Below are 8,341 nucleotides of genomic sequence, written 5' to 3'. Positions count from 1 at the left end.
AGTACCATGTGTGGCACCATTATCATACATAGAGTACCATGTGTAGCACCATTATCATACATCATACATAGAGTACCATGTGTGGCACCATTATCATACATAGAGTACCATGTGTGGCACCATTATCATACATAGAGTACCATGTGTAGCCCCATTATCATACATATAGTACCATATATCACATGTGTAGCACCATCATCATACATAGAGTACCATGTGTAGCACCATTATCATACATAGAGTACCATGTGTGGCACCATCATCATACATAAAGTACCATGTGTGGCACCATTATCATACATAGAGTACCATGTATGGCACCATTATCATACATAGAGTACCATGTGTAGCCCCATTATCATACATAGAGTACCATATATCACATGTGTAGCACCATCATCATACATAGAGTACCATGTATCATATGTGTAGCACCATCATTATACATCTAGTACTATGTATGAGTTATGTATTTGCCTATGTGATATATTTGAGAATGATCCCGCTAAGGAATCTTTCTTCTCCTGAAATATAAAATACAACAGACTAAATCTCTTATCTTTTATACATTTTTTACCCTCCATGTATATTCTAAGCCTTATCTCTGCATATTGTATTGCTATTTCTTCCTATTCATCGATCTATCTTCTCTATTCTGTCTCTGCCACTTTGTCTCTTATTTCCTTAAATTTGTCTACTTGCTTCCTTTGAACAATGACATCATGGTATCAAACAGGATGATTTAATAGATAAGGAGTGCATTTCCTAGCATTTACCGGTTTTGTGTAGTGATTATCATTGTTCAAATGAAAATTTGAATAAGTTAGGAAATATTAAACGACTTGCACTTCTTATCTTGTTAACAGTGTCAACACTTTGTAACAAGAGAACTCCTAGTAAATGTTGGAAATTAGCGATGCCTGGCTATATATATAGCTAGCTGGCCATGGTCGGTTGTTGTCACCTCAGTCAGGTTTTGTGTTTGATGTAGTAGTTGTAACTTGATCTGTCCATCTTAAATGGCACACAGCTGCCTGCCAAGCATGGCACCGTTGGAACATGGCATTACATATGCTATCATTAACCCAAATACTATACAACCGTCACAAGACGGTATTGTTTTCATGCAGGAGGTGTGAACGCTTGCCATTAATTATGCATGCTGATATTTTGCATAAGGTTCATTGCGGGTCTAACATTGATACAGTGTAGCCAAAAATGAAGGGTTAGGATTAACCCTAGCCCTAATAAAAAATAAAAATGAGGGGCCTGCATCAGAGATACGGACACTGATTAATCCTGAAGTCTGTCTGTCCATCCATACTTTTGCTTCAAAGATTATCACCGAATCAAAAAAATTTAGAAATTTTACAAAGTGATTCACTGTTATTGAAACATAAAAAAAAAACCAACAGAATTATGCTTTCAAAAATACATTGTCTTGCTTTTTATGAAATGGGGCCCTGTGTCAGGTCAGAAATGGGGCTCTGTGTCGGGTCAGAAATGGGGCCCTGTGTCGGGTCAGTAATGGGGCCCTGTGTCAGGTCAGAAATGGGGCCCTGTGTCGGGTTAGAAATGGGGCCCTGTGTCGGGTCAGAAATGGGGCCCTGTGTCGGGTCAGAAATGGGGCACTGTGTCGGGTCAGAAATAGGGCCCTGTGTCGGGTCAGAAATGGGGCCCTGTGTCGGGTCAGAAATGGGGCCCTGTGTCGGGTCAGTAATGGGCCTTATGTAGAAACATCTAAAAAAAATCCCAAACCACTGGTTAACCCTAATTAACCTTTAGCAACCAGGGCCAGGTGGCCAAGGGACAGGGTCAAAGGAGGTCAAAGGAGGTCACAGAGTGTAAAACATTCACCACCATTTGTATACAACAAGCGTTAGCTGATAAGCTCCTGATTGTAATTACTCTCCTGTTTCCATGTACAACTTACACGTCCTGTTTCCATGTACAACTTACACGTCCTGTTTCCATATGCACTATTATTGTTTACATCAGTTGAAAATCTCTGCAACTTAATTGTTATTTACTAGAATACTTTCTACTTCTTGAGGCTTTCAAAGTTTTTAACATTCAGTTGCTTAAATGTGACAGTGAACCAACTTCTGGACAATTCTGATGCTGTCCTTCCATAAGGCCTTTTGGGCCTGCTATTATTAATATACAACATTTGATATAGCGCCCTGTCTAGCTAACATAAGCTACTCTAAAGCGCTTTACAGTTCACACAATTAATGCAATTAGCATATACATTAATCAATATAATTTTTGAGGAATTCGCAGGAGCTGCCTTATCAGGCACTAACTACTAGTCCTATGCCACCTGGCTTATATCTCAATATGTGTTTATGCCTGGTGTGTGCTGGAGATTGATATGTGTTCTGTTTTATACACAACATATAAGATAAAGCGGAAATAATTCTAGAACTCGTTTATTAAAATTTAGATTCTAAAGTATAATAAATCTACACTTTGGCTCTTCTTTGGGGCTACTCACCATTTAATCTTTACATAATAGAAACTAGAAACATAATGCAATATCACCTGCATGTATCTTATAAATTGCACCATTATCAAAAAACCAATCTTATACCAAATTATCCAATAATAGTGTGATCTTAATAAAAGCGAAGAATAATTATTATCTGAATGGGGAAAAGAATTCCCTTGAATTCTAATGGCCAAATGAATGAAATAATGCTTGCATAAATGAGCGAGAGCCCCAAGAAGATTTTTGTAGTGGGACTTTGCTTTCAACAGCATCATTTATTATGCCACCTCAGACAGGAGAAAAACACTTTCTCTCAATATCCATGCATACGACGACATCAGGGATCGAACCCTGTCTGTCCACCTGGTGGTAGGCCGGAGTGTTAACCACTCGACCAATCTGCCCCATTACATAATTTTTTTACACAATCTAGAACTCATGCATCATTTCTGTATGATTTTAAAATTGGCAATTAATTAACCATAATTAGTTGCCATTCATATTATGTATATTTTGCAGGTCTATTATCATACATCTTTAATTCACTATCTTGTCCTGTATGGAGAAATGGTTATAGATTGGTTTTTGGTAGAGGATTTTTTTAACTCTTAACATAATATAATGGCTAAATATGTGTGTTTTTTTTATAAATATTTAAGTTCCCTCTGGATATACTGAGTAGCTTGTATACATCTGACAGTGGGTTAAATGTTTAGTACAAAATAGTGTCTGGTTTCCATTGCTGTAACTTTTGCGAGAACTGTAAAATGATATTTATATGAAAAATAAACTGTGATTAAGATATTAATTTTTGTCCATTTTTTAACCAGGAACATTTGAATTTAATAAGCATTTGATGAGTGACCTCGTTAATAGACATTGGTCCAATTCAATGTATGTTAAAAATTCCCTTTTAGCTCATCACATTGCCTTCTGTGGTCGGTCCGTCATAAAGCATTCTTGTTATCCTGTTTCATTATTTTATTGAGAGATTCTGGAGGTATCTTTCTAGATTATAATTATACAAAGGTTTCTCGTGGTCCTTAGTTGCACGCTTAGCAGCCATTTGGACTATGACATTTCAAGGTTGTTCTGTTTTTTCACAAGAAAAACAACCAAGTTTTCTCATTTTTTTTTATGTAAGTTCGTTTGTGTTTTGTTGTAGATTGACTAGATAATCAAGGTGGCATCCATCATTGATTTTTATAGTTCAAGACCGTCAACGACGACCAACTTTGAAAAGACATTAAAAAACCCAGCAGTTTAACGTTTCAATAACCTCTTATCTTAAGATGCATTTGCTGTTGACAAGACTATTGATCCAACATAGCAGAGAAACGGTCAAACTTACATAGAATTTATGAAGATCTTACGATTTTGGGCGCCATTTACCCTTTCTCAAAACACTTCCGTGGTGGTTTTTTTTTATTGAAATTGTGATCAATATTATTTTCTTTTCTTTGTATGCAAGTTACATATCTCATGTGGAACACCCGTGTAGAATTATAAGACTCTTTCAAGCCCAGGAATGTAGGATAGTGAAATTCAACCCGTGAGTTTTGCCAAATTTGAAAATCCCTAGGGTTGAATTCCCTTACCTACGCCCCGGGCATGAAAGTGTATTTTTTTCTCATTCCAGCTACCAGAATAAGCTCAGAAATCATGAAAATGCATAGGACTGACTACATTTTGAAAATATCAACTTTTTCCCTCAAGTTTTTTTTTTACTAAAACGATTCCCTCAGCAAAATTTAACATACCCATAGATGCAAACATAGTTTGCACAGAGAAAAAAATGATCTCCTCTTTCTAGCTTGTAAAAGGTCTGTTCATCACATCTCCTTTTCTGCATTGCGGCATCAGATTTTTCCAAATTGGTTACATCACGTCATTGTTGAGCAATTGTGACGTCACGTACACCGAAATAAGGTGTACATGTAAGATCAATAGAATCTCCCCCAACCTTGAGGGTGCGACAGAAAAATCTCCAACCCGAGGGGTGATGTTTTTGATTGTCTTACCCAGGACTTTGCCGAGGTTAAGACATTCCAGAATATCATCCCGAGGTTTGAGGTAAGGTATGATTGTTTTTCTCCCATCCTGTTTCACTCACAAACCTGCCGACAAGCGGTGATTGCATGAAATGTACGAGTTGATTGCAAGTTTTTTCAGCAAATCCCGAGTTGTCTTCCATGGTCTGCTACTGTTGACGTGACGTCATACTAGTGGTATTCTGCACGAGGGGGTGACAAGCTGATCTTTTCCGGCTTAAAAGGGAGACACACCTATGAAGGATGGGAGAAAGACATTTCTCTTACCCTGGACAGGTGTTTCCGCCCTTTTACCGGTGGGAGATTTCCTTGTCTCACCCTAGGGTTGCCTCGTGTTTGATAACTTAAGAATCTTCCCCCTCGGGTTGTGATTCTCCTATCTCACCCCCAAGGGGGTGAAATATTCTATTATTCTCTTACCCTGGACAGGTGTATCCGCCCTTTTACCGGTGTGAGATTTCCTTGTCTAACCCTAGGGTTGAGACGGGGGATTCCCCTATTCATAACAATGATATGACGCCACTGCAACAATACAATCACGTCACGTCAACAATCGATCAACGTCACGTCAACCCTGAATTTAGCATGTAACGTTATCATTACATTGTGCATATGATACACAATTGGAGAACAGGGTAAGAGAAATAGAATCATTCATCCCCTTTGGGGTGAGAAAGGGGAATCTCAACCCTCGAGGAAAGATTCTTAAGTTGCCAAACCTCGTGTTTTGCAACTTAAGAATCTTCCCCCTCGGATTGAGATTCCCCTATCTCACCCCAAAAGGGAAGAGCGATTCTATTATCCTTATACTCTGTTCTTACCCTGGACAGCTCCATCTTACATACACGGAAATGAGAGAAAAGGATATCTCACACATGGGGAAAATGTGGATACATCTGTCCAGGGAAAGAGAAATACCTGTCCAGGGTAAGAGAATATATAACCTGCGAGTTACTTTTTGCTCAGTACGGAACGCACGTTAACGATCACTGCACTGAGAGACATTATAACAAAAAATAGTACCAAACATGATAACCCCACCCTATGACCCTCAGTATGGAATACAGTAACACTTACTGAAGTCTATCAACCACATTAAGACGACCTAAGAATATCTCCACCGTCACCATCTTCTTGCTCAGGTCCACTTCCAATAAATGTGCAGTTGGACACTTGGTAACTGGTGATCATCAATATTGCAATGCTTCAAGAGCTTTCCATGAAATAGATATTTCTTTTCTTAATAATCTGACCCTTGTTTCATCAACTTTGGACCCAAACATTCATTAATACTCCTGTATTCTTTTGATTTTTAGCCAATCTGATGGTGGGCTATTCAAATCACCCCGCGTCCGTGGTCCGTCGTCCGTCCTTAAACAATTCTTGTTATCGGTATTTCTCAAGAAGTACCAGAGGGATCTTTCTCAAATTTTATATGTAGGTTCCCCTCAGTCCATAGCTGCGCAGGGCATCTTTTGAGACTGATCGGATAAACAACACGGCCGACAGGCAGCCATCTTGGATTTTGATATTGAAAGTTTGTTATCGCTATTTCTCAAGAAGTACCAGAGCGATCTTTCTCAAATTTATATGTAGGTTCCCCTCAGTCCATAGCTGCGCAGGGCATCTTTTGAGACTGATCAGATAAACAACATGGCCTACAGGCAGCCATCTTGGATATTGATAGTGTAGGTTTGTTACCGCTATTTCTCAAGAAGTGCCAGAGCGATCTTTCTCAAATTTTATATGTAGGTTCCCCCTAGTCCATAGCTGTGCAGGGCAATTCTTGAGATTGATTGGATAAACAACATGGCCGACAGGCAGCCATCTTGGAATTTGATATTGAAAGTTTGTTATCGCTATTTCTCAAGAAGTCCCAGAGCGATCTTTCTCAAATTTTATATGTATGTTCCCCTTGGTCCTTAACTGTGCAGGGCAACTTTTGAGACTAATCGGATAAACAACATGGCCGACAGGCAGCCATCTTTGATTTTAATAGAGAAAGTTTGTTATCGCTATTTCTCAAGAAGTACCATAGGGATTTTTCTCTAATTTTATATGTAGGTTCCCCTTGGTCCTTAGCTGTGCAGGGCAACTTTTGAGACTGATTGGATAATCAACATTGCCGACAGGCAGCCATCTTGGATTTTGATATTGAAAGTTTGTTATCGCTATTTCTCAAGAAGCACCCGAGGGATCTTTCTCAAATTTTATATGTAGGTTCCCCTTAGTCCATAGCTGTACAGGGCAACTTTTGAGACTGATTGGATAATCAACATTGCCGACAGGCAGCCATCTTGGATTTTGATAGTGAAAGTTTGTTATCGCTTTTTCTCAAGAATTACCAGAGCGATCTTTCTCAAATTTTATATGTAGGTTCCCCTTGGTCCTTAGCTGTGCAGGGCAACGTTTGAGACTGATCGGATAAACAACATGGCTGACAGGCAGCCATCTTGGATTTTGATAGTGAAAGTTTGTTATCGCTTTTTCTCAAGAAGTACCAGAGCGATCTTTCTCAAATTTTATATGTAGGTTCCCCTTGGTCCTTAGCTGTGCAGTGCAACTTTTGAGACTGATCAGATAAACAACATGGCCGACAGGCAGCCATCTTGGATATTGATAGTGTAGGTTTGTTACCGCTATTTCTCCGGAAGAACTAGAGGGATCTTTCTTAAATTTAATATGTAGGTTCCCCTTGGTCCTAGCTGTGTTGGGTAATTTTAGAGACTGATCGGATAAACAACATGGCCGACAGGCAGCCATCTTGGATTTTCATAATGAAAGTTTGTTTTCACTATTTCTCGGGAAGTACGGGAGGGATCTTTCTCAAATTTTAAATGTAGGTTCCCCTTAATCCCTCATTGTGCATGTTATATTTTGAGACTGATCATAAAAACAAAATGGATAAAAAGAAGAACTAAACAGATCTTTCTCATATTGCAATGATCGATTATACTCATTTTGAAGGTTGGCTTTCATACACATCAGTATTAAATGTAGATCAAAAGTTACCTCAAGGTGCATTTACTGTTAACATGACTCGATCAAACAGATTAGAGGAAAGAAGAGAAAAGATCGAACTGACAAAGAACTAATGAAGATGTTACAAAGGTGGTCGCCAAGATCCCTCTGGGATCTCTTGTTAAACTTGTATTCCATAATTATGCGAGAACGCAATGAGAAATAAAAAAAATCTGCTTCCCCTATTTCCAGCTTCAAATCAGAAAACATTATATATATATGTGTAAGTGATGGGACTAGAAAGATACACATAAGTCTTTATTGTCGGTTTTTTTACGAAAACTTCAATTTAAAATTGTTTATATAGCGTTTCACATTATTTCCTCTCATTAATATGCATTACATGATATACGTCCTCGTTATCGTTCAACCTTTGGAAGTATGATGCGCATCACAAAAAGGTATCATTTAGCACTATGAGACTACAATTTATTTTTCTCTCATATCTAATCTCTCTATCTGCCGGTTTTTCCCTGGGTACCTCTGGTTAACCCTTGGTATCTCTGATTAACCCTTGGCACCTCTTGTTTACTCTTAACAGTTCTAGTTTACCCTCGGTAGCTCTCGTTTTCGTTGGCACTTCTGATTAACCCTTCGCACTTATGGTTTTCCCTTGGAACCTCTGATTTTACTTTGGCACCTCTGGTTTAACCTGACACCTCTGGTTTACCTGTGGCGCCTCTGGATTACCCATGGCAACTCTGATTTACCCTGGCACCCAGGGTTTAACCATGGCAACTCTGATTTACCCTGGCACTCGGGTTTTACCTTTGACCCA

This window comes from Mizuhopecten yessoensis, unplaced genomic scaffold (assembly GCF_002113885.1).
Source record: "Mizuhopecten yessoensis strain PY_sf001 unplaced genomic scaffold, ASM211388v2 scaffold7823, whole genome shotgun sequence".
In the NCBI taxonomy this organism is placed as follows: Eukaryota; Metazoa; Mollusca; class Bivalvia; order Pectinida; family Pectinidae; genus Mizuhopecten; species Mizuhopecten yessoensis.
The sequence above is the reverse complement of the archived record's forward strand: the minus strand, read 5'-3'. Positions refer to the sequence as shown.